The sequence below is a fragment of the Petaurus breviceps genome, unplaced genomic scaffold (genome assembly GCF_028583685.1).
Source record: "Petaurus breviceps papuanus isolate PSGF00001 unplaced genomic scaffold, PetGlider_PUasm1.0 91041, whole genome shotgun sequence".
NCBI classification, from domain to species: Eukaryota; Metazoa; Chordata; class Mammalia; order Diprotodontia; family Petauridae; genus Petaurus; species Petaurus breviceps.
This window is the reverse complement of record NW_027187400.1, coordinates 23,860,928-23,887,417: the sequence shown is the minus strand read 5'-3', so window position 1 is coordinate 23,887,417 and position 26,490 is coordinate 23,860,928. Positions and strand designations below refer to the sequence as shown.

The 26,490-nt window shown below is 53.0% G+C and overlaps 1 protein-coding gene across 2 annotated transcripts in view; it reads right to left on the bottom strand.

Moving 5' to 3' along the window:
* Nucleotides 1-26,490, bottom strand: part of CASZ1 (castor zinc finger 1) — a 245,884-nt gene that overhangs the window by 54,076 nt on the left and 165,318 nt on the right. The gene's annotated exons all lie outside the window — the stretch shown is intronic.

Genomic DNA, 26,490 nt, shown 5'->3' with positions numbered 1-26,490 from the left:
AGGGAGGGAGGAAGGAAGAAAAGAAGAAAAAGAAGGAAGGAAAGAAGGGAGGGAAGAAAGAAGGAAGGAAAGAAGGGAGCAAGGGAGGGAGGAAGGAAGGAAAGAAGGGAGGAAGGAAGGAAAGAAAGGAAGGAGAGAAAGCAGGAAGGAAATAAGGAAGGAGGTAAAGAAGGAAAGAAAGGAGGGAGGAAGGAAGAAAAGAAGAAAAAGAAGGAAGGAAAGAAGGGAGGAAGGGAGGGAGGAAGGAAGGAAAGAAGGGAGGAAGGGAGGGAGGGGTGAAGGAAGGGAGAACTCCGTCTTGCAGACTCTGGGTCCCAGAGGTTCCAGGGCCCTGTGGCTGGGGCAGGCAGCGAGAAGAAGGACAAAGAAGTGAGTCCACGCCCAAAGGGGTCATTCCAACACAATTCCAACACCTGCTATGGCTCTTCCCAGGCCTTCCTGTCATAGGCATCCTCTCTGAGAAGTTCCCTGGCCTCACCTGGCACCAGGTCGGTCCAACCTTTGGTTTTATTCCCTAGTAGGGCTTTCAGGGGACCCAGGTGGATGCCCGCTCCCCAGGCTCAGGTCCTGTCCCTGCCCTCTCCTCTAGCTTTCTCTTCTCCATGTCCACAAACACAGAGTATCCCTGAGCTCTGGTAAAGCAAAGAAAGTGCTGGATTCGGAGTCAGAGGAATCAAATTCATTCACTCCTCTAATCCCTTCATTTCCAGTTTCCCCAGGAAGGCCGCTTGGCACAGCAAAGAGAAGTCTGTGATCTGGATGTGCTTGGGTGACCCTGGACAAGTCCCCTGCTCTCTCCAGGACCTGGCTCCTCATCCGTCAAGTGAAGGGGCTGGACCCGAAGGCCTTCTATTGCTCTCTGCACCACCTTACCCAAATCACCTCCCCCTTCTCTATAAAATGAGGCGAGCTGGATTAGTGCTCAATTAGTCAATCAATCATTCAGCAGTGCCAAGCACTGGGTTAGCTGCTAGGGACACAGGGACAGAGAGGAGACATCTTGGCAGTCTCGAGGGGTCCCTGTGGTTCTCGTGGTCTCCCTTCAGCCCCTGCCCCAGTCTCTCTTACCCTCCTTCCCTTTCTTTTTTTCCCCTATCCCCTTCTCAATTGCTTCATCCACTTCCCTTGAATTTGGAGTCCCAGGACCTTGGGTTCCAATTGTGTCTTGGTCACTTAATGTGCCAGTTTCCTCACCTGTAAAAGGGGTGGGTCGGACCAGAAGGCCTCAGGTTCCTGGGATCCCAGGCTTTCTGCCATTTTCAGCCCTAAAACTCCTCATTCCCCACAGTGCCCCTACTTTGCACCAGCCCTCCCTGGGCTAAGCATCTCCCCTGGTGCCCAAAACACCCTTCCCTCTTCCTCCAGCAATCTGTCTGCTTCCTAGAGCCCATGGGGGAAAGAGGAGGGCAAGGTCCCTGGGGAGCTCCCACCATCCACATCTACTCTGCTCTGCCCCCCCCTACCAGTCCCAGCCGGGAACAGGTTGGGATTCCTCAGACCCCCGATAAGGACCCCAGAAGCTTCTGTGATGGCTCCTAATCCCTGAACATGACAGCGAGACACAAGCAGGCAGAAACTTTAGCTGCCCCTGTCCAAGGGCCGGCCCCAGGGTTGCAAAGCTTGAGCTGACAACTCCAAGTTTTCCAGGGGGAGTCCACATGATCCAGAGGAGGGAAGCCCACCTCCCCACCCTGAGGCTTGCACACACATACCACAAACGCTCTCTCCCTCTTCCTCTGTCTTTCCTCTCCTCTTTTCTCCTACCTCATTTCTCTCTCCTTCTCCCTCTACACACACACACACACACCCTCACTCTTCATATCTACTCTACAGAAAGACGCCCACCATGAATATCCAGAGTCACACACATACACACATACACGCACACACTTTCACAAACTGGACACATGTACAGTTAATTCTCCCTCTGTGGAGATGCATTCCACCCCTCTAAATCCAGCTCCAGTCTCTCTTCTCAGCTCCAGCCCACATCGCCAAATGCCCACTGGGCATCTCCACCAGGATGCCCTGTAGGCAGGGCAAAGCCAAGACTCACTTAATTCCCTCCCTACATTCGTAGTTGCCCAGGTCTGCAACCCTGGAGCCAACCTTGACTCCTCCCTCTCCCTTGACGTCCATTCAGTCACCAGAGCTTGCGGATGCATCCGCCTCCTACACATTTGTCCCATCCATTCCCTTCCACGTCATTCTGTTTCTAGCCCTCACCAACCTTTGGTGACTCCTTACACTCTGTAGGATAAAGCAGAAATTCCTCAGCCTCCCACCATCTGTCTCCAGGCCACCTTTCCACACTGATCTTAGCTTTACCCGCTCTATGCTCCAACAGGCTGATGGCATTCTGAATTTCACACACCCTGCTTTCACAATCTCCCACTTCCATGCCTCTTCACAGGCTGTATCCCTCATGCCTAGAACTTTCCCACGTCCACCTTAGAATCTCTAGCTTCCTTCTAGGCTTAGCTCAGGTGCTGTTCCTTCATTCTCCTTCTAGCTGACGTCTTTCTCCCTCAGATTATTTCATATTAATTTGTCAGTTTACATGTTGTATCCCCCTATCAAAATATAGGCTCCTTGAGGCAGTAGCTGGGTCACAGGCTAGAAGACATCTGGGAGGTCGATGCCCTCATTTTACAGATGAGGAAACTGAGGTCCCAAAGTGACTTGACTAAGGTCACACCAATCTAGTGTGGATTCTAACCAGGGTCTTCTACATCCAAATCCACCATTTTGCCCCTTTTGTTCTTGTACCCTTAGCACCCAGCTCAGGGCTCTGAACACCACAGGAGTTTAATAAGGGCTTGCCATCGTTGTAGCAGAAATTCAAAGATGCCATAGGTCAGAATTTCCCTTGAAACATCCTGTCAAGAGTGAAAGGCTCTGCCCAGTGGTGTACTGGTAAATGTTTTACATCCAACTCTCCGGAAAAAAAAATGTATAAAGGACACAATTAACATTTTCACTTTCTTCAATTTAGACAATCCATAAGATTACAAAACAAGCCCTAATGGACATTGTTTACAGATTTCTAAGGTGTAAATGCTCACACTCAGAATTTAACAACTGGCTCTTCTGGCTACCCTGACCCTTGATACCAATGCTATCAAGTCATTCCACAGTAGATCAACAGCTGTGAAGACTCACATAGATAAACACACACAGACAAGGGGACATTTATACTTGCATATGGCATAGAGGCACATAACTCTATTTATTCATTTAATCAGTTCATTAATTAACCTTCACTTTGAGATTTCTTCACAATGGTCCCTTGAGGGTCATTGGTATTACTTTATTTCACAGCTGGGGAAACTGAGGCAAAGTCGCAGGGCCAATTAGTGTGCCAGACCAAGCTAAGCTAAAGTTGGGCCACAGAGAAGGTGGGAAAATACTCCTCCCTCCCTTCTTTGCAGAGGTGGGGGATATGAGTCTGGAACTTCAGATATCCTGTCACATGGGATCAATGCATTGGTTCATTCTGCTAAACTTCTTCCCCTGACTGCCAACTCCCCTCCTTTTCATGTGATAAGGGCTAACTCACTGGGTAAGGGACTGGAGAGGGACATAGGGACATATATATTTGTGGAGTTATATCTATATAGAGAGATATATGAATCTATGTATATATACACAGATATACAAATGAAAATTGATTAAAATAGAATACACAGATTAAAAACAAATTTAAAAAAATGTGTGCCAGAGCGGGGATTCAAACTCAGTTCATAGAAAGCAGCAGAATTTGGAGTTAAAGGTCCTGGATTCAAGTCCTGTTTGCTATCTCTGTTACCGTGGGAAAGTTAGTTAACTTTTCTGGGCTTCAGTTTCCTCCTCTGTAAAATGAGGGGGTTGGATTAAATGACCTTCCAGCTCTAGGAGGCCTGTTTTGCATGGCTAGGAAGGCTTTTTGAGGTCATCTAGGCCAGCCTCCTCAGCTTACAGAGAAACTAAGGCCCAGGAAAATGAAAGGAGTTGGCCAAGATCGCTCGGGCCGAGGATGGTACAGCCAGGTTTCCAAGACTCACGACCTCGGAATCCAAATCTATGGCGCTGTCCACTGAACCATGCTGCCTACTGACGGCCCGCTGGTTTTGTCCCACATACAGCGTCCTGTATCCTGAACAAAGGGGCGACTACAGGCCGACGCATCCCTCCACACCAGGCTGTCTCCCCCACCCCACACACACCCCAGCCTCATTCCCCAACCTGCTGCTGGGGAAGGCGGAAGGCGTCTGAGCAGCGAGCAGGCACATGGCGGCAGTGGTCAGAGGGCTGGACTAGGCCTGCCCCGACCAGGGCAGAAGGGAACCAAGTCTCAGCATCCACTGCTCCCCGCTTTTCTCAGGCCTCTGGCCATCCTCCGCTAATCTGATCCCTAAGAGCACATGCCCTCTGTCCCCCCACCCCTGGTGGGGGAAGGGGGTGGGAGGTGGCAGCTCTATTTTTAACTGGAGGTGGGCAGCCAAGTGTACATAGCACAGGACAAATGACTCTATAAATATTTATCCAAAGGAAGAGGGGGACCTGGGCTCCCAGGGACTGTGCTGGCCATGGGGGACACTGTCTCCCTCAGCCTCCACCCATCCTGAGGTCTTGGCCTCCACCTCCCTCCCTGTATCTCCTCTCCTGTTTCCTCTCTCAGTCGGGTGATCCCCCTTCCCCCTCTTCTGAAGCTGTAGCCACCCCCTCACAGCTGTAATCCAGCTGTGTACTCCGGGGGCCTCTCTGGCAAAGGGACACCCCCATCCCCAGTTCCGGTCGCTGGTCCTGCTCCTCTCCCAACTGCTGCCCCAAACACCTGCCCTCCAGCTGCTGCTCCGCCCCAGCCCACCTGCCTTCCAGATGCTGCCCTCCCCTTCTGGCTCTAACCTCCAGCATCTGTCCCCAGGGTGATGGAGAAGGGGGTAATAGTGGGTGTGGGGAGGCTGAGCAAGAAGACAGCCCGGTGCCAGGGATAAGAGAGTGTGAGGCAGACACAGTGAGTGACAGGTGTGTGTGGGGGTTCTATGGACCTGCAGGGGCCTGATCACAAGCTCTTCTCCCCATGGGGGGGATCTTTCCCTACATCCTCCCCACCCCCCACTGTAGGACTGGGACCCTGAGCCTTCCCACTGGGATCCAGCCCCAGGCTCCTGCCCATGTAAACATCCCCCCGACTTCCCTCTCCCAAAGTAAACGCCTGCGACCCAGCCTCAATGGGAGGAAGCCATCCGTCCCTGGGCCTGTCATCACTGCTTTCATCTCCTTCCTGACACCAGCTCTCCCGCAGCTCTATTTACACTGGACATTTCCTCTGGGAACGATGCTGCCCAGGAGGCAGTCTGGGTGTGCGTGGGGGGGGGCAGCAAAGGAGAGTGGCACCCCCATTCTGCCCACGGGGAGGGGGTGGCACTGGGGATGACCCTGATGGGGTCTGTGGGGGAGAGGCTGGGCCTGGACCAGGCCGTGGACGGGAGCAAGAAGGATCTCAGAGTGCCCATCAGGACAATTCCTGGCTAGATCTCCACTCCACCCTCCAGCCACCAGGGTTCTGACTTGCCCCCTGCCAAGCCTACCCTTCCCAGCAAGCGGGTCAGTCAAATCTGCACCATTAACTGACAGTTCTCCTCTTCCTCCAAACCAAGCAGTCCACAAAGGGCCATGTGGTCCAACCCCCTTTTAGAGGTGAGGAAACCGGGGCCTAGAGATTAAATGAACTTCCCCCCACAGGGGAAACATTCAAGGAGGTAGTGAAGGTAAGGAGTGGAGATGGGGTACAGGAGGGATGGAAGAGAAGAGATTTTAGAATCACAGCTTTTGAGCCAGAGAGTTCTGTCCGATCTTTTTTACAAATGGGGAAACTGAGGCCCAGAGATCACATAGTATCAGAAGCAGGATCTGAACTCAAGGCTATTAACTTTGGGAATCCAAAAGGGTCAGAGGAAGAAGATGGTGAGGTCCAAACTTTAGAGACAGAAGAGGACTTCAAAATCCATCTCATGCAGCCTGTCCACTTTTACAGATGAGGAAAGAGCTGGTAAAAATGTCCTGCCCAATGTCGAAGAGGCAGGAAGGAGTCAGGCTCAGAGCTCTGGGGGAGAAGGGCAGGCTGAACCCCACCAGTCTCAGGAGATGCCCCCCAGTGACTCTGCAGGGCCCAGCTGTTCCCACTGGGCAGGGGAGGGCAGGAGCTGCTGAAAAATCAGACAATTCATGTCTGAAGAGAGCATCCTGTGGGCCCCCAAGCTAGGGCCAACGACCACCTTCCATCAGATGCAGTAAAGGAGATTTCTGCCATGGGTTGGATGAGGGCTCCCTTCCAACCGCGGAATGCTGGGAATCCCAATCCCTCCACAAGGCAAGCTGGGGGCAGGCACCCACCCATGTGGATGCATGTCTGCGTGCACATGGGCAGAGCTGGCTTCCTCCTCTGCCCGCTGGGGCCAGTACCCTCCCTGGAGATTCTGTCCTCCCCCTCCCCTCTGCTGCCTTTCCCTCACGCCCCACCACAGAGTCCCCTAAAGTGTTAACCACGATGGATAAACTGGCATAACAGATTGCTACAATAAATAATTTACTGATATTTATAAATATTCAAATCAGCCAGCTTCAGAAATTGAAAGGGGGGGAGGGCCTCTGGAGAAGGATGGGGATGGGGGCTGTGGCATTAATTCTGTGGATCCCTCCGAATTCAGCAGAGAAACCACTCTTGCCAAATACTTGGACAAGCTTTGTGCCACTCGGGGCTCCTGTGGCCAGGCCCCGGCCCCCCATTTTGCTCCTCCCCTGGCAGGAGTGTATGCAGGGGAGAAGGGAGCTGGGGGGCCCTTCTTCCAGCACCCCCCACTCCTGCCCATTTTAGTGTCCCTCTCTTCCCAGGCTGCCGGTGGCCAGGGTCTCCCGGAGAAGAACAGGGCTAGATTGCTTGGATATGTTCCCTCAGGTTCCCCAGAGGCCTCCATGGGCCCCCCACCCTTCCCTCAGGTTTCTCTAAGATTCCTGTCCTCTTCTAGGCAGGGAGAAGAGAGATGACGGACCCAGGGAGAGGGGTCTGCGGGGGACAGGCAGGCCCGGCGTGTCCCCCCTCCCCCCCACCCTCATGAGTAATGCCACTCTTGTGCTGGCCGCTTGTCAGCTCCCAGGCCCACTGTACTTTATGAGCTCGGCATGGCAGCTCTGAACTCCCTGGTAGGAAATAAAGTTCTCCCTGTGCGTCCCTTCTAAACATTTCACTCAGTGGAAATGGTGTTTAAGAAAAATGAGGACATATTTCTTCCTAAGGATGCCGTATCCCCCTTTTGAGGTCTAAATTCTGCGGTGCTTCAGGAGGTAGGGAGGCCTGGGGCAAGGAGCCATGGACCTGTGTGTGTGTGTGTGTGTGTGTGTGTCTGTGTGAGTGTGTGTGCATATGTGTGTGTCTGTGTGCATTCGTGTGTGTCTGTGTGAGTGTGTGTGCATGTGTGTGTGCATAGCTGTGTCTGTGTGCATGCGTGTCAGTGCATATGTATGTGTGTGCATGTGTGTCTGTGCATGTGCGCATGTGTGTATGTGTGTGTCCACATGGATGTGTGAGTGTGTGTGCATGTAAGTGTGAGTGTGTGTGTGCGTGTGAGTGCATGTGTGTCTGTGTGTGCGTGTGTGAGTGTGTGCATGCATGTCTGTGTGTGTGAGTGCGAGTGTGTGTGCGCTTGAGTGAGTATGCATATGCGTGCGTGTGTGCGTGTGTGTGTGTGTGGTGTTCACTCACACCAAAGCCAACAGTTGTCCTAAAAACACAGTTGTACCTTGACAAGTGTGGGGCTGAGTGTAAGTCATTACAACTGTCACTGCTGGCCATCGCTCTTTCCTCTGCAGTCCAAGCCCTGGGAAGCACGCGGGTGACCTCTGGCCGCTGCCCTCTGCCCCTCTCCACCGCCTCCATCTCTGGAGGGCTTCATGGATCTGCCCACTATCCTGAGGGGCCGGAGGCTGGCCCCGTGCTCCCTTTCCCCTCCAATCCTCATCTCTGCAGGGGGTGGGCACCCACCAGCCTCAGACTCCAGGACTAAACAGCCAGGGATGATGAGACAAGGACCTTGTAAGACCAGCCCCCAGAGGGGCGGCTAGGTGGCGCAGTGAGTAGAGCACCAGCCCTGGAGTCAGGAGGACCTGAGTTCAAATTCGGCCTCAGACACCTAACACAAAAACTAGTCGTGTGACCTTGGGCAAGTCACTTAACCCCAACTGCCCTCCAAAAAGCAAAAAAAAAAAGAAAAAGACCAGCCCCCAGAGAAGAAACTGAGGCCCATGACTTGCCCAAGGTCACCCAGGTCGTAAAAGTGGGTGGGATCTGAATCCAGATCCTCAGACCCCAGGATCGGGTTCTGTGCACAGGGGGGCTTCTGACTTTGGCCTTGGGCTGGGGGGAAGGATCTGAGGGAATCCCCAGACTCTCTTCCCAGCCCTCCCACCCCTCTTCTCTGGGGGGGGGGGGTGGGACAGGGGTGGGGAGGAGACCCAGGGCCCTGTGCTCTCCCCTCTGGTTTATTTATTTATTATGTTTTTTTTTAGTCCAGTTAAAAGGTTTACTACCCAGACGCGTCTAAGTGGCCTCACTTAGCGTAAGTAACTCTATAAATCAGGGAAACCGTTAGCATCCACCGCACATTCTCGCCATCAATCTCCCCCCAGGTCACAGCCAAACAGGAAGGGGAGAAAAAAAGAGTTACCACCCGGGGGAGATTTAAAACACACAGAGCAAGCATACAAGGCGACGCTGCTGGCGTGCAGCCTCATCCACATGCAGGTATAGACATGCATGCATGCACACATGAACACACACACAAACACACATGCAGCATACACACACGCGTACACGCATGCACATACACGCGCATATACACAAACACAGCGCACAATAGCACACACACGTACGCACACACACACGCATACATACGCACACACAGGTAACTCCGAGTCACTGTTGTTGTGGTAACCAGACTCAAGCACAGTCTCTCCATCTTCCCCTCTCTCTCCAGCGGAGGAGAGAGATAGCTGGGGTCTGGGAGATGGGAGGATTGGGGCCTACACTCAGATCTTGGGGAGGGGCAGATGGGATGTTGTCCAAAATGTTGTCCGAAGGAAGTAGTGGATAGAGCCCTGGATCCGGGGTCAGGAAGACCTGAGTTCAAATCCTGCCTTGAGAACTCACTAGCTGTGTGACCTTGGGCAAGTCATGGCACTGCTGCTTGTCTCCGTTTCCTCGTCTGTAAGATGGGGGTCCCAGATCATCTCATATAATTCCGTCTGCAGACTTGGAAGGGCTACGTAAACGCCGTCGGCATTAGTATTTTCGGTATCACTACTATCTGTTATCTGCTGAGGTCACAAAGGCAGTGACCAAAACAGTTCTTGATTTGGAGGAGCTGATGTTCCCCTGGACGACGGCTCCACATCTCGAGTCAGCTCTGAGTTATCATCGTCACAAATAATATTATAAAATCCACAGTGCTTAACACACAGCCATCGCTTAATAGAGGCTTTTTATGATCATTACCGTTGTTATTAATTATTATTAATTATTATCCCGAAGTGGGGCTGAGCACAGAGGGGCACTTTGCAGCTGCGTCCTGGAGGGCTCTGCCCTGGGAGGCCCAGAGGTTGGGGAAATGACGATGAACTTGGGAGTCTAAGGGGACCTAGGATTTAGCCCCACCAGGCAGCCAGAGGAGAGAGCGCCAGGCCTGGAGTCGGGAGGACCTGAGTTCAAATCTGGCCGCAGCCACTTACTAGAGGTGTGACCCTGGGCAAGTCACTTAACCCAGTTTGCCTCAGTTTCCCCATCTGTAAAATGAGCTGGAGAAGGAAATAGCAAAAATGCTCAGAAAACCCCAAAAGTTGCACACGACTGAAAAACAATTAAGTAACAACTACGACAAAGTGAAGCTTATTAGCTGTGTGACCCCACAGGCCCAAACTAGGAACAGAGAGGGGAGGGAGCAAAGAAAGCCAATGTCCTTAGAAGTAAGACCTCTCCCCATGAGGAATGGATGGCCCTCACTGGAGTGCTACAAACAGAAGCTATCATCATCAGGGATGTCACAGGGCGGACATGTGGCCAGGGAGGGACAGGACTGGATGACCTACTCTTGAGATTCTAGGATCCTGTGCCTGAGAATGAGTCACTCTTGGCCTATCTGAGCCTCAGGTTTCTTCTCTGTAAAATGGGGAAAGGTGGGTGACTATCATCATTACCAGAGGCTGGGACTAGACCCGTGGTTTATTAATGTAGGGGACTCCCAGATGAGGCAACTCCCTCCACCAGTGCTGGTCGGCGCCTTCTATGAAACTGTGTACAGTCTTTGAGAGTTGCCTTGAGCGCTAAGAGGTATAATGGTGATGATAAAAGCAATAATTGCTAAAGTTATTACATGATGTAATGATACAGTATAATAGCAATCCTAGGACAGAAAAGCGAACGATCATTGTTATTGTTCCCATTTTCCTGGACTGGTAGACTGAGCCCACAGCTGATCCCTGCCCATGACACTCAGGACCTGAGCTGCCTCTCTGCCATCATTGTCCCTCAACTGTAAGTCTCTTGGACCATCTTGATTCCTGATGAACAACATCTGTCTCCCCAGGGGCTGCCCCTACTCAGGAGGGACGGGGCCTCATTCAGCTCGGGGCCGACAGGCTGATGAGCTTCCAAAGGCAATGCAGCTTTATAAAATCAAGAGGCAGCATCGAGCCCTGGGATCTGACCATATCCTTCTACATGTGGTGGCAAGGAAGCCTGAGGTCTGGGGCTGGCCGGAGAGGTCAGTCCTTCCCGGACTAGGACTAGGTCTTAGCATCGACTGCAGGGCGGTGCCACCCAAATGGGGTGTCTGGTCACTCTGGGGCCCTGGGGGGGTTTGGTCAAATGGAACAATTTAAAAAAACCTGCAGTGAGCCAATCAATCTCTGCTTTTATAGCTGCACACAAATGGTCAAGGTCCCTGGCCTCGGGTGGGTGGGGAATGGGCGAGAAGCAATGGGAAGGAGAGGACGGAAACAGAGGCATGCCCTTAAGAGAAGTCTTAGATCACCCAGACTGAGTATGGAAGAGAAAGACCCAGGTAAAACACCAGCATTCTTCTTCTAAAGAGAGGCCCTTTAGTCTCCCCACTGTGGGGAAGGGGGTCATTTAAATGTCATTCCATGGCCGGTCTCTTAGATACACCCCAGCAGAGGTCATGTGTGTACTCCTGGCCTTGCCCAGTCCTACTGGGGACCCCTCCAAGCCCACCCTGAACAGTCGTGCTCGGCCCTTCTCACTGTGCCTGGCACATAGTAGGTACTGTAATACATGCTGATGGACTGACAGAATGAAGGAAGGTCTGTGGTCGTAAACACAGGCGCACACACACACACACACCCCACATCACCATCAGCAGGGTTGTGCCCTGCTTGGGCCCAATGTCCAGTGAATTAAGGAGTACAGGAAGCTAGGTCACAGGCTGGGGAATGGCAGGGCACAGGGGAGAGCTGATGCAGCCCACCCAGCTTCTCCCCCGGACCTCCTGGCTTCCTAGAGCCTGCCCACTGGGAGGCAGGGGGTCCCAAATCTCTCCAGGCAGAATTTGCCCCTCTTCTCTCCTTTCCTCGGATGTCTCCCTGGTTCTCCTGTTCTGAATCTCTCCATGAACTCTATTTCTCTTTCCCCTCTGAAAACAACTGAGCTGTAAATACTGTTTAACCTTCTCCCCCCCGGCCCCCCTCCCCTCCGCACTATAAAAACACAAATATGCCATAACTCAGCTGGTTCAGCCGCCTCAGCCTGCAACATGCCCTGAGCCCAGGCCTCTCAGGAAGGTCATTACAAACGACTTTCCGATTCACTGCTCCTGAAATAATTTTGTGTATTAAAACCTGAATCTGCAGTTTCTGGGGCCGAAAGCCCGGCTTAATTATGGCGGGTGTCCTTGGGACGGACAGTGATCCTTCACTCGGCTCGCGCTCCCCAGCCAGCTTGGGAGCCCCCTCCGCCTGCCCGCCCGCCCGCCAGCCCACCCCCCTCCCTGGGCCCAATCTGTTTTCAAAGTGTGTCTGTCCTTTATTAAATTGTTTTCTTTTCCACATTATCAGTTGCCATGGAGACCTCATCTCTCGGATTATTTGAATTTCATTATATCTATTGATTTGGGAGCATTTCATCTTTTTTATTGTTTTTCTGTCAATTTTCAAAACGAATAACCATCTAATTTGCGTCAGTGCTGATTATGTTTGTCCCTCAATAGAGGTCGGCAGCTGCACCAGGGAAACAAATCAATGAGGTACCATCATAAAACTCCCCACTACAATCTCCAGGATGTGTGGGTGACATTCCACGCCTGCAAGAGACACACTCATCACGCTCCCTCCAACTTGGAGAACGCGGCTCCTTGCCACGCACACCCGCCTGCTGGCCCCCCCACCCTTTAATATTTAATTGGGCCATTGGTGGCATTATTCACCATGTTTTTTTTATTAAGGTGGGAAGGCCACCGATGGGGGCTTTTTCCTTTTTTTTTTTTGGTTTTGTGTTTTTCCCTAAATTTGGGGGTGAGGGAAAACTCAGGAGTCAAGAAGCTACAGATATATGAATGGAGTAGATGGATGGGAAGGATGGGGGAGAGGGAGAGAAGCCCATGAGAGAAAGGGGGGAACATGAGGGCAGCCAGAGTGGTGGTGGGAGGAGGCCAAAGAGGGGACTGAGGGAAGGGGAGAAGGAAAAAGGGAATTCAGATTGCTTACTTTGTTGGTTTTTTTTTTAATAATTTATGCAATTTTAAGCATTTATGTATAAATTTTTTAATAAGCCACCCTGGAGCAGAATGGCCATTAACATCCAACGTCCTTCTGTCCAATGGGCGGGCAGAGAGGATCAATTTCTGAGAGCACTTTCCCTTTTTTTTTTATGACATGATAAAATGCTTTTAAAGCAACTTACACAAATATGGAAATTTTTCCCCCCTTCTCTTCTCCCTTCCCCTCCTCGCCTCCTTATTCACCAGGGAGGTGTGTGTGTGTGTGTGTGTGTGTGTGTCTGCACACTCACTGGGGGTGGGGGGTGGGGTGGGGGTAGCGGTGGTAGCTGGCAGGGAGACAGTCCCAGTTCTAACTGGAGCAGGCCGCCTGTCCTTCTAACAAGGACATAAACTTTCATTACCCATGCACGCAGTCAAAGACAATTTAGGGAGACAGCATTGCTCAGAAAAGGAAGACCTCAGCGATTCCCAGCTGGAGCCAGCTCCCTGATGTTTGGGGGGGGCCCTCTCCTTCAGCACCCCTGCCCGGACCCCTCCTGCCACCATGCACCCAGGGCCCAAGGCTCGGGGGTGCTGGGCTGCAGGGATGGTGGAACCAGAGGCAGGCCCCGAAAGGGGGTGGGAGGACGGATGGCACGTCCTTCCTCGACCTAATAGTTCTCCCTGAAATCAGCTGCATGCACTTTCTGGGAGAGGGACCCAGAGCCTGACACTCTGGGGATCTGGGCCTTCAGTCGTTCAAGGACCAGCCTCTGGACTCCTTGGGATGCCCCGGTGGGGTGGGGGTGCTCCCCAACTTGGCTGTTGCCTGGCCTCTGATGGGGGTGGGGAGGGTGGGACTCAGCAGGCCAGTCATCTGGGAGCTGTCTGGTGGAAAGGACAGAAATGGTGCCAGCTCGGTATGGGATAACTCATTTCTTCTCTTTTCCTTAAAAAAGATAGCTGACATGTGGATAGGATTTCAGAGCTTGCAAAGGGCTTTCCATGCATTATATCATTTGGGTCAATGAAGTCTCTGAGGCAGGTCTGAGAGCTGGGGGTCCATGGATGAATTTTGGGGGCGGGGCAGTCTATGAACTTGGAAGGGAAAACAATTGCATATCTCTGTTTACACTAACCTTTGGTTTCTTTTGACACCTTCCAAATTTTATTTTATACATTTAAGAACGGGATCCTGAGAAAGAATCCACAGGCTTCCCCAGATGCTGCCCGAGGGGGCCAGGACACAAAAAAGAACTCTTAGACTAAGGAAAGACTTTCTGATCCCCATTTTATAGACAAGGAAACTTAAGGGCTAGTCAGTAGTGACATGACCTGCCCAGGGTCACACTGCTAGGATGTCTGGTGTTCCATTTTTTGCTCTCTCTGGGGACCTGGGTTCAGGGGTGCAGTGCTGGGCAAATAACTTCCTTGGGCCTCAGTTGCCTCATCTTTAAACTAAGGGGTCCGGATTTGATGGCCTCAGAGGTCCCACCCAGCTTTAGCTCTCTAAGTCCAATTATTTAATTCAATTTACTAAGCATGTATTAAATGCTTACTATGTATCAGGCTAGCAAAGACAGAATGAAAACCTCCCTGCCCTGAAAGAACTTACTTTCCCAGTGGGTGGGGTGTCACAGGGTCGGTCAGAGAGTGAAGGAGGGGACAACACCAGCCAGGACACAGGGGATGGCTGTGCTTGAAGGTGGCGTTGGATCAAGTAAGAGAATCTTTAGAATACACCTTTCAGGGATGTGTATTTTGTAAACTTTAGGGTGCTAGAGGAATGTGAATTATGTGAAATGTGAATCACCCGCCCTTCTCATGAGCCCCAACTCTCCGAGCATAGATTTAGGCTTCAGGGGCTCCCTGAAGATAAATGCACCCCCTTCACAAGGTGACTCCAGCCTCCCTTTCCAAACTGGGTGATATCATTCTACTGCATGTACTCAATGGTCCAGCCCATCCTGTTCTATGTTTGATGTGGCACTCGGTCTCCCGACTCCATGCCTTTGCAGAAGCTGTGCCCCCTTCCTGGAACACTCCTCCTTCCTTTCTACCTCTCAGAACACCTAGGCTCCTTTCAAAGGCTCAGATCGAGTACTGCCTCCTCTCCGTAAGCTTTCCTGATTCCCCAGGTGTTCATGCCCCGTCTCATCTTCCAAATTAGCTTATTTTTATTGTCTGTTTCATGTTTGCTCATCTTTAGACACAGCATATCTACTGGGTATAGACTGTCAGCTCCTTGAGGGCAGGGGCCATTTTGATTTTCTCTTTGTACCCCCAGTGCCTGGCTTGCTGAATGGAACTGAATAGAAATTACTGGGCTGTTGACAAAGACGGGCTGACGGACCCACCAGGGATGGCCGGCTGTCCGTCCACATCAGGGCCAGCAGTGCAGAGGACTGGATCAACCAGCAGGAGAGGGGACGGGCTTTGGTCTGGCTCCTATGGGAGCCCTGCTCCTAAGAATCCCCAGGGAGAGGGGCCAGGCCCTCCACTCCCTGGGCCGGCCTGCTTCCAAAGGCAGATCTCTCCTGGGCTTCAGAGATCCTCTAGTGGGAAAGCCATCCTCCTTCCAGGCCACCCTGCCGTGCTCCCCTCCACTGGGAGCAGACACCCACCGGTGCCATGCCACCCCTTTGCACAGTCCCTAGGGAGGGTCCTGGTGGGCCCCAGGCCCGCACTGTGGGAAGGCAGGCTGGGGGCCATGGGCTGATACCCTCTTCTTCTCCCTTCACCTACTATGCTGGCTTTATTTTCTTTTTTTTTTTCTCGATTTAACTGTCATTAAAATAACAAGTTTCTGTTACAATCTAAACATTCCCACACCGCATAAAGGGTTATATTACACCCCAGTCACTCCTGGGCCCGTGTTTGCACAGAAAAGCTCACGGCAGGTCCCCCCTCCTGACGAAGTGACTTATTAAAGTTTAAACAGTAATTAACAGAACAATAAAAATAAAGGGATGTTTGGGGAGTCATAGCGCACACAGGGTTTTTGGCAGTGCCAGCATTTTCTCGGTGCCCTGCCATGGCAGCAGAAAGGCTTTGGGAGGTGGGGGCGGGGAGGGGGCTGGCCTAGGACTCGGCCAGAGTCGGGGCCTGCAGGGGCTGCAGAGAGTGGGGGCAGAAAGGCAGGAAAGGGAGGGGGCCAGAGGGGCTCAGCCCACAGGCGCCTGGAAGAATGGGGTCCTAGGCAAGCACTGGGGCGGCTGGCAGAGCCCAGCGCTAGCCTCGAGAGACTTCTGGGCAGCCGGGCTCCTCTCCCGAAGCCAGACCGCTCCGGTACGGACCAGGCTCCAGGAGGAGGTGGGCACCCCTGGGCATAGAGGCTAATCACCTGCCCTTTCAGTTAATGATTGCTGGGACTGGACCCCAGCCACCCTGGGCTTTCCTCCCAGTGGGCCAAGCAGCAGGACTGCAGGTCAGTGCACCAGCAACAAGCCTCTCATCCGGCACCTTTGCCTATTGTAATATGCAGCCCTCCCCTAGCCCACCCTCCTTGTCTGGGGGCCTCTGAAGACGGGAGGGGTTCTGCAGTCTCTGCACCCCTCCTCCCTCTGCCAGGACCAGATAATGACCTGAGAGCTGGACCAAGGCCTGGCCTCTGCCCAAAGCAGCTCCAGAACAGCCTGGGGTCTGCTGAGCTTCTCCCAGCATCTTTCACACTGCAGAGGGCTAGAGAACAAGATTCTCTCCCCAGGACGTGGCCAGCTGGGAACCCAGGGCCCACTCTACAACATAGCCCACTTATACCTGATCCCTCACCTCCAGACCCCATACCTTTGTACTCAATGACCTCTATACCCTTGGCTACCTTCAAATCTCAGTGAAAATCCCACCTTCTGCACAATAACTACTGGCGCTCTATCCTGGGTCTTACTCCCTTGCTGTCCAATAGAATGAAGCCCCTCCGGAGGGCAGAGACCCTCTCCTAATAACAGTAGCTAGCATCTATACAGCATTTTATGGCTTGTCATCTCACTGTATTACTAGCTTATGGCAGACAGCAGGAACCAGACAGATGCTTATCAATTCTAGATTTATTGATTGGTTTTGACCAGTGTTCCCAAGGGTCACTCGAAGCTAGGGCCAAGAGGGTTCTTCCTACAGCCGGAACCTGCCTTGTTGACCAGCACGTGGCCAGGAGTTAGCCAAGAACTAGGTTTGTTTGAACCACAAGGGTTGTTAGCCCACTGGCCTGGATTACTTGAAGGAAGAGAAGAATTGGGGGGGGGGTGATAGCTGTGAAGGGCTGTTCTGTGGAGGAGAGCTCAGGCAGAGCCAGGGGCCATGAGTGCTAAGAGGTTACTGGAATCCTGATGCCAGGAAATGTTTCCTGCCGCTCAGAGCTGCCTTCAAGTGAGGCTTGGAGAGGGCCGCCTCTTGGAGGAGACACGTCAGGCAGGCCATGGGGAGGTTTCCTGTCGGGTATGGGTCAGACCAGATGGCCGATGAGTCCCTACCAAGACAGCCACCCTCTTCTAGCTCTGGTCATCAACGGATGCGCCAGAGGATAGGTACCTGAATTGAGAGCTGGTAGGGGGCAGAGGCCAGCCTGTCCCATTCTACAGATGAGGAATCTGAGGGACTTTCCCAGGGTCACGCAAGCATCGACAGAGGCAGAAAGCAAGTCCACACTAGGCTAGGCCATGAATAAGGTGGCCAGCCTAGGGTTCACTCAGGGAAGACCCGAGTTCAAATTTGTCCTCAGACACTTCCTAGCTGTGTGACCCCCGGGGCAGGGCATCGAACAGTGGGATGAACTCTAGATTCGGAGTTAGCAGAAAAGGATCAGAATCTGCATTCTGCCATTTAATGACCCACGTGACCTTGGGAAGGTTACTCTAGGCCCTGGCTTTCTCCTCCCTAAATCTGGGCTCCTATGACCCTCTGGGCCTCAGTTTCCTCCTCTGTAAAAGACCTCTCTCCAAAGTTCAGCTCCAATGCTGCCTTCACGATACGACTCTTTTCCTGATGGTTCCACCTCCGCCATGGCTCCCCATGACATCACTCTACGAGTACTGATGCGGACACAAGTTGTCTCCCCAGACACAATGTAAATTCTTTTTTGGGGGGGCAGGTACGGTTTTATCCTGGTTTTCTTATCTCTGGAGCCTCACAGGGTGTCTGATGCATACAGTCAGCTTTTACTGAATGTTGTCTGAGCTGACTGGCTGATGGACTGAGCTTCTGGGAGCCCCATCTATGGGCTTCCCCACATTATCTCTGCCTCGGCTTCCCTTAAGACTCCACTTGAACCCCACCTTCTGCAGGGGCCTGGCCCTCCCACTGCATGTATCCTATTCGGTAGGGACACACTTGTTTGCAGGCTGTCCCCTGCCCCTCTCCCAATGGGAATGTAAGCTCCCTGAGGGCAGGCCCAGTTCTGGCTTTTCTCTTTCTAACTTTGGTACTATTAAGCAATTCATCAGTGATTGTTGGGCTCCTGATTCCAGGACGTTTTTCCAAGGCAGGAGGGCCAAAATTCTCCCATGTTCCTCTGTGGCTTTTTCTTGGGTACACAGGGCTGGGGCCTGGGCCCTCAAGCCCTCACCTTCTTTGGGGGTCCGCCACCCTCCAGGATAACTGCTGCTTCCCGTGCTGCTCCTGTGTAGGGCAGGACCACCACCCTTCCCCTTCATTTCTCCCAGGGCTGATCTCTCTCAGTATAGAAAGAATATTGAACTTGGAATTGGAAGCCCTGAGATCCAATCCTGGCTCAGTTACCACCCGTGTTATCCGGGGCAAATCACATCACCGCTGTCTGCCTCAACTACAAAATGGAAATGATTAATAGTTATTAGCTCTAGATCTGGGATCCTTCCCTTTCTGGGCAGGGACGGTGCCCTCCCTGCCTTCTCTACCCTCTTAGGAAGCCCAGAGAGCTGACCTTCACACACCTGTCCCCTCCCATCTCATGCCCCTTTCCTTCTGTCAAGCCCAGAGCCCAGGGCCCCGTGCTGTTCTACCTCTGGGGCACCGATGCCCTGGCTCACTTTGCCTTCCCCTGCCCCGCATGCAGGGGTGAGATGCTGGGCTGGGGCCAGCAGGCCTCTCCAGTCTCTTGTCTCCAGGGACCTGGCTCTTGTGCAGTGGGCAGGGACTCCCCAGCACTGGCGGAACCTGAATGGCAGCCGGCCATCACTGAGGATCTCACCAGGGTTCTTGCTGGCATGAGGTAGTGGCAGGGGGAACCTTAGGCAGTTGGAGCTGCTGGGGGTCTGAGCCTGGGTCTGGCTGGAGGGGAGAGGGGGTGTGTATGCTGGAGAGGTGGAGAAGGGAATGGGATGGGTGGGCAGTGCTCTCTAGGGCTGGGTGCCTTCCCCCAGAGGAAATGGGTGCCCAGCAGCCTGGAGCTGAGTGTCTTGTGGTGAGAGGCGGTGGGTGGCAGAGTCCTTGCTGAGGGAGGCAGGGAAGGAAGGAGAGGCTTCTCAAAGCTACAGCTGTGCTGGTAGCAAGCTGGGAAGGGGAAATGGGGTGGGAGAGAGAAAAAGAGACAGAGAGAGGGGAGAGGGAAAGACAGGTGGAGAGAAGAGAGGGAAAGAAGGAGGAGAGGAAGAAAGGAGGGGGAAAGGAGGAAAGAGAGAAAGAGAAGAAAGAGGGAGAAGGGGAAAGAGAGAGAAAAGGAAAAGAAAGAGAAGAGAAGGAAAGAAGGAGGAGAGGGAAAAGCAAGGGGGGAAAGGAGGAGAGAGAGGAAGAGAAAGAGAGAAGAGAGAAAGAGGGAGGAGGGGAGAGAGACAGACAGAGACAGAGACAGAGAGAAACAGAGAGAGAGAGAGAGAGAGAGAGAGAGAGAGAGAGAGAGAGAGAGAGAGGGGGTGGGGGATGAAGGAGTAAATGGTGTGAATCACCCACGTCCGGGGCCCATGGGGAGGGGGGAAGCCTCAGTGGTGCAGCAGGCACCAGATGGGACAAGGGACATCACAGCTGGGAGGGTCCTCAGCAGCCACTCACCACAGTCCTACATTTGCCACACAGGGGAAACTGAGGTCCTGAGACAGGAGATGGCTTCTCTCAGAGTGACTGGCATGATGGCTAGAAGGCAAGGCTCCTGCCTCCTGGCTCAGAATCCCAGTACAAATGGGGAGAAACCTTCACTACCCAAGGGCCACCTCCCTGGTCCTCATAGGGTCCTGGGCCAAGCTCTTGTCTGTCTTTCTTCCCAGCCGCAGAAGGGCAGGGCCTGAGTCATATTCGGTTTTGTATCCATGGGGGACACACTTGATAAAGTGTCTGCTGAATGGTACTGCCTTAGTTTCACCATTTGTGAAATGGGTGCACTGCCTGGTTGGTAAGAATCAGTTCCTCTTGGGAGATCCTGACAATGATGAAGGAGAGAGAGAACGAGGGAGCCTGACCCTCAGACCCCAGACCAGGAGATGCGAGGGGCCTCGTCCCCCCCAAGGCAAGCCCGAGGGCCAGAGAGGAGGCTTGTCTAAACTGGAAGCAGGGGAACCCACTTTCCAAGCCAGGTCCTCTGATGCCAAAGTCAGCGCCCTGTCTGCCACACCACAGGGGTGGAGAATTTTATTTTGGGTCTTTGTAGCTTCGCCTGACAGTACAGTCAGTCAGCCAGTCAACAAACATTTATTAAGTACCTATGTGCCAGGCCCTGTGTTAAGAACTGAAGACAGGAAGAAAGGCAAAGATAGCATCCCCGCCCTCGGGGGGCTCCCAGTCTAACGGGGAGACAAGCAAACAACTCTGTCCATGATCTCAGAGGGAAGGAGACAGAATGGGGAGGGGGTGGACACGGGGAAGGGCTTCCTGCAGAGACCTGGAGGAGGAGGTGAGGAGGGGGAGAGCGTTCTAGGAGCCAGTGTCTGAGTCACAACAGAGAATTCTCTATGAGTAGTACTGGAGGGAATGAATATCTTCCCTGCATACAGCGTGCACTTAATTAATGCTTGCTGGATTGGACTGCTATCTGTGCTAACCCCTCCTGAACAGGGCCCCATTCATTAGTCTGCCTTCCTATCCCCAGTACCCTGTATGCAGTAGGTATCTAATAAATGCTCATGCAATGGAAAAGAGTCGAGGAGGGGACTTGGGTCTAAAGGCTCAGTGCTAAAAACCTGAGATCCAGCAGCAGCATTCAAGAAAAAAAAAAGGTGAGAAATGGGAAGGCAGGTGGCAAAGGGGAGCGGCAGCACCCACCCGGCCTTCCAGAATGCCCCCAAGAGTGCGATGGCCACACAACAAAGGGCAGAGCTGAAGAGTATTTTTAAAGCTCTGGCCCTGGTGGTGGGGTTAGCAGTCGTCAGCCATCTGGAATAAGGACTTACAGTCACCTCTCTAATCCCTAAAGCTGGTTATGGTGTTGGGACGAGGCAGCAGGTGGGGCGGGGGGCGGAAAGCATGGGTGCCAATGGGGGACTGGCACCAAATTCCCAATTTTATGCCTTTTTCTCCCCCAGCCCCCAGAGGGAACTGGGGGGCAGTGGAGGCCGGGGAAGAGGGTGAACTAGAGAGCACCGTGTCCTCTGTGCTCACGCACACGCCCGGGCTGCGCCCGGCTCGCGCTGTGCAGGGGCCGTCAGGTAAATTAGATCTGAAAGCTGACAATTTCTGACCATATTTCCTTGATTATTTCAAACAAATGCACACCAGCCGCTGTAAGGAGATTAAAGTGACATAAACGTCCCGAGTGGGAGGAGGGAGGGCAGAGGATTCAGGTCACCCCCATCCGTCCCCCGCCTGACAGACGCTACATCGCTATCCAATCCAATAAAAAATCCCCCCCTTTTGCTTTAATTAATTTTACAGCTAGCTTGCTTAATTACTTTCAATCAAAATCCTCCTGCCATCGCAAAATTAGAGATGGTTGAGCTCCATTAGCCTAAATTCTTCATTTCCATATAGAAAAGAAGCTGTTTGCAAAGCCAGGCTGGGCCATCGGCAGGACAGACACCCGGCCACCCTCCGGCCCCCCTGCCAGCCTTAAGGCCAGGCCTGCCTGCCCACGTTCCCCCATCCCCACCGCCCAAGCCTGGAGAGAGCTTGGGAGGCAGGGCCACACTGTCCCCATCCATCGTCCATCCCCGTGATACTGACTGGGCTAGGCTTCCAAGAGAAAGGAGGAACAGCTCAATTGCATAAGCCATTCTGATTGAACACTTGGACTACTGAGGGCAGAGCACCGTCCCAGGCCTTGGAGGCGTTCATCTGAAATAAGACCCAGTTGCTGTCCTCAGGAAACTTAGAGTCTAATCAGGGGGAAACAGACAGACATAGACAACAACGGCACACCATTGGACCAGACCCAAGATCCCACTGGCACAAGCATGAGAAAAATCTCTCCACGAATGCCAGTTAAATTAGTACCTTCTCTTCCAGCTTAGCTGCCTAGGTCAAGTGACTTGCCCAGAACTATGTGGCAAGACTAGAACCCAGATCTTCACTGCTCTAAGGTCTACTCTATATACATCCACCAATGCTATGCTGACTCTCAAAGCACATTCACATGCTACATTATGTGAAAAGTTAATTCGAGAGATGTAGAAAGCTCCCTATTCCCAGAATTGCCGAATCAGAAACACAAGATCTCGGAGTTGGAAGGGACCCCAGAGGCCATACCAGAAGAAGAATCCCCACATGACTCCCCCACACGTGACCCCATCTGGCTGCTGGATTTTTAAGAGATAAAAGGGGGCCCCCTCTCCGCCTTCACTCGTCCTCCTAGGACAGAGAGATGGCTCAGGCTGGATTGGGCATCTCCAGCTGGTTGCTTTCATTGGCTAAGTGTGAGGCCCAAGGAGACTCACCGACTCTCCTGCCTGCTATGTAGACCCTCCCCCCTCACCCCAGGGAACCCTATCCCCTCTAAGAAGCCACAGCTTAAAAGGAAGAAGACGTGTTGTGGCCCATGAGAATATCTCAGCAGCCCCTGGAAGGAATGATGGGAGGAGATGATAATAATTGGCAAACAATGGTTAAAATGTACAAAATACTTTGCCTACCCTATTTCATTTGAACCCTACAACTGGGCTGTATACTACATAGGGATCACCCCAGGTCTGCCACTGACTAGCTTCGAGCCTCGGGCACGTCACAGAATCATAGAAAATCAGAAAACACCAACTCTTCTCATTTTACAAGTGAGGAAACTGAGGGACAGAGAGGTGAGATATCTCCTCCAACTGGAACAGCCAGAATCCAAGGTGGATTTGACCTCGGGTCTTCCCAATGTCAAGATCAGAGCTCCCTCTACCACCAATCATTCTGTCCATTCCTCAATGCGGATGGTCAGCTCTACAGTTCCATCTTATCTCTGGCCCTCAGTTTCTCCATCCAGAAAACGAGGGGGCTGGCCCAAGAAACCAGCTCTGGGCAATGGCTGCCTTTACAGAACGGCTTCGGACCTTATTGGGGGCTTCTAGGCGGTGGAGTCTGCGCACCGGCCCACCCTTTATTCTTGGTCCCTGATGTCAGGCTGGAGTTACAGGGGTCAATCCAGGGACCCCTGGTTTGGTACCGGCAATAGGAAGTATCCTAACCCCCAATGTCGCTGGAATGCAGTGAGGTTCAGCTCTGTGGGGTCCCTTCTCCCCTAGCTGGCCCCCCGTCCAAGGCCTGCAGCAGGTGTTCCTGGCCCCTGCCTGACACCGAGGCAGCCCAGAGTCCAGGGGCCTTGCAGGCAGCTGTCCCTCACACCCCCAGGCTTTGGCGATGGGAGTGTATATGTGTGTGTGGGGTGTGGGGGTTTGGGCCAGGGCTGGGGCCATATCCGGCCTCGTGGCTGTGACTATCTTCTCCCATCCATCTGCTGTGCCCCCCACCCTCCTCATTGTCCTCTCCTCCATGTCAGTTTTCCCTGGGCTCCAGACCTAGGAGTTGTAACCCCAGGGTCTGGCCCAACCTGGGTTCCAGCTGATTAAGGACCTACAACAGGATGTAGGGATTAGAGTAAAAGCTAGGTCCGGATCCCCTGGGGCAGCGGGCCAAGCCAAGGCTCTGGGGCTCCCCTCCCAGCCCCCAACCTGACAAGGGAGGGCAGCAGACTCACAGCTTGGGCTTTAGAATGTGAGTGTCAGGGGGCATGGCGGGTAGACCAGAAATGCCTGTGGAAGGATGAGGCCAGAGGAAGGCAGTCACAGAACAAGCTTCGAAGTTGACAAAACACTTAACTCCCATTACCTCACCTGCCCTCTCTGCAAAACCCAGTGAGGCAGGGGCCCATCTTACAGAGAAGTAAGTTCAGCTGAAGGGACCTTCCTGGCTTTCGTAGCTAGGGAATGTGAGGTGAGTCTGGCTGGGGATCCCAGCAGGTTACTCTGGGCCCGGGGACACTGTGGTGCCCACCCTAGACCCCTCCTCCCTGGGCAAGGGCTGAGATCAGGAACAGTCCCCAAGCCTGGGGAAGGACAGATCCCTCCATGGATGACCCAGGACAGGAGGGCTGTAACTCCACTCATGGTGGGCAGCTGTGGGGCTCCAGGGGTGATACAGTGAGGTGCTGGGCTCTCCTGCCTCCAGACTCACAGACAAGGCCATGTCATTAGGAATTCATGAGCCCAGAGGACAGCAGCCAGCACCTCCATACCCAGCCCCCAGCCGCCAGCTGCCCTAGGCATGACCAAGAGGAGAAAAGCAGGCCTGACAGCCTCCTAGCACCATGTGTCTGGCTACAAGCTTCCTCTCTGCATGGGGGACCTTTCTGGCCTCCTGTTTTTAAAGGTTTAATTTAATTTATTCTTAAACTTTTAATGATGCCTTTTGTCTTCATACCACAATTATTTCCCTAAATACCCTCCCTCGTAGCAAAAATAAAAATAGTTAAGCAAAATTTGACCTGGAAAGGTCATCTAAACTAATACTTTCATGTTACAGATGGAGAAACTGAGTTTCAGGGGCTTAAATGTAAATAGTAGTAAGTGACCAGGCTGGGATTTGAACTCTGGCTCGTTCTGATTCCAAACAATCCAGAAATGAAAACTCCATTTCTTAAGTGACTGGTCCGTGCCAGGCCCTGGGCTCAGCCCTGGGGAATGATCCCTGCCCTCTGAGTGCTTCCATTCTAATGGAGGCTTCCCAAGGAAGGTGGGCACCCCTCCCCGGCCCTCCACCCTGTGACTTTAGGTTTCTCCCTGGCCCTGTCCTTTCTGTGCATCCATGAACTGAGCCTCAATTTCTGTTTGATAAATGGGGGCAGTACTACTTTCCACGCACACCTTGAGACCTCTGTGTAAATATAAACAGCTAAAGGTGAGTGAATGTCATTGTGGACAAGAGCCAGGCGAGGAATGGGGGAGGCTTTCAGGAGTCCTACAGTGAAAGGGGTCTTCCTGGATCAAAGTGGGAGAGTCACCCCCTCTGTGGAGGGCCAGCTTTTTGGGAGCCGGGCATCTGCATAGGCAAAGCGCTAAAGGCACCTTCACAGAGTCAGAGGTAGCAGAGACTGTTTAGTCCTACCCTGCTTCTTACAGATGAGGAAACTGAGGCCTGCAGCTTTTGCCCAAGTACTGTCAGAGGCAGAATTTGAACCCAGGTCTTATGATTCATTTCTTTACCCTGAATCACAAGGTGTCTGAATTTCTGGGGTGGGGTGGGGAGGTGTGTGCTCCCGAGGGTCCCTCAGATCCCACCCCATTCCTGGGGCCTACTGGCGCCAAATGGGGGGCACCCCAGAAGGCACGAGAGGAACGGGGGTGAGTCTCTGCCTCTGTCTCCAGGCCTGTCACCTCCCGGAGGGCCTTTCTGCATAAGCCTTGCTACCTTCTCATTTCACCTCTAAATGTCCTCTGAGGGGCTCTGCCCAGAGAACAAGAGAATCCCCAGTTGTTCCAACATTTCTCAGTGAGAGAACAACTGTTGGGTCCAGCCCCTTTCGGGAATAAATCCGGCAACTGTTTGCAGTAAAGCTCCCCTCCACCCCCACCCCACCCTCATCCCCCTCCCCCTCCCTCCAGGCCTGCCCCAAAAAGGAGAAAAAGAAAATGGGAAGGAAAAATGGGAGGGGGAGAGGAAAAAGCACATGGAGCCTTGCTGCGCCCCCACCCACCCCAGCGCACACACGCACACACGCGCTCCCAAGTTTGTCTGCAAATGTTATTAACACAAACAGGGCACTAAGCACAGACACCTGCTGCCCCCAGACAACTGGCACAGCCAGGACCCAGGGCTGGGCTGTGAGCTCAGGACCCAAAAAAAGGACGGAGGGGGAGGGAGGGAGGCGAGGGGTGAAGGAAGGGCTAAGGGAGGAGAGGGATGGAGGCAGGGGAAGTAAAGAGGGAGAGATACTGAAAGACGTAGAGAGGGGAGAGGAGAGGGAGAGAGAGGGAGGGGAAAGAGAGAGAGACAGACAGAGACAGAGAGAGACAGAGAGAGGGGGAGAGAGAGAGAGGGAGAGAAGAGAGAGAAGGAGAGGAGAGAGGGAGAGAAAGAGGGAGAGGGAGAGAGGGACAGAGAGAGAGGGAGAGAGGAGAGAGAGGGGGAGAGAGAGACAGAGAGAGAGGAGAGGGGCGAGAGAAAGAGAGAGAGAGGAGAGGAGATAGGGAGAGAGAGGAAGGAGAGAGAGAGAAGGAGAGGAGAGAGGGGGAGAGGAAGGAGAGAGAGAAGGAGAGGGAGAGAGAGAGGAAAGAGAGAGGAGGGAGAGAGAGAGGAAAGAGAGAGAGAAAGAGAGAGGCAAGAGAGACAGACAGAGAGAGGGAGAGAGGGAGAGAGGAAGGAGGGAGACAGAGAGAGAGGGAGACAGAGAGAGAGAGAGAGAGAGAGAGAGAGAGAGAGAGAGAGAGAGAGA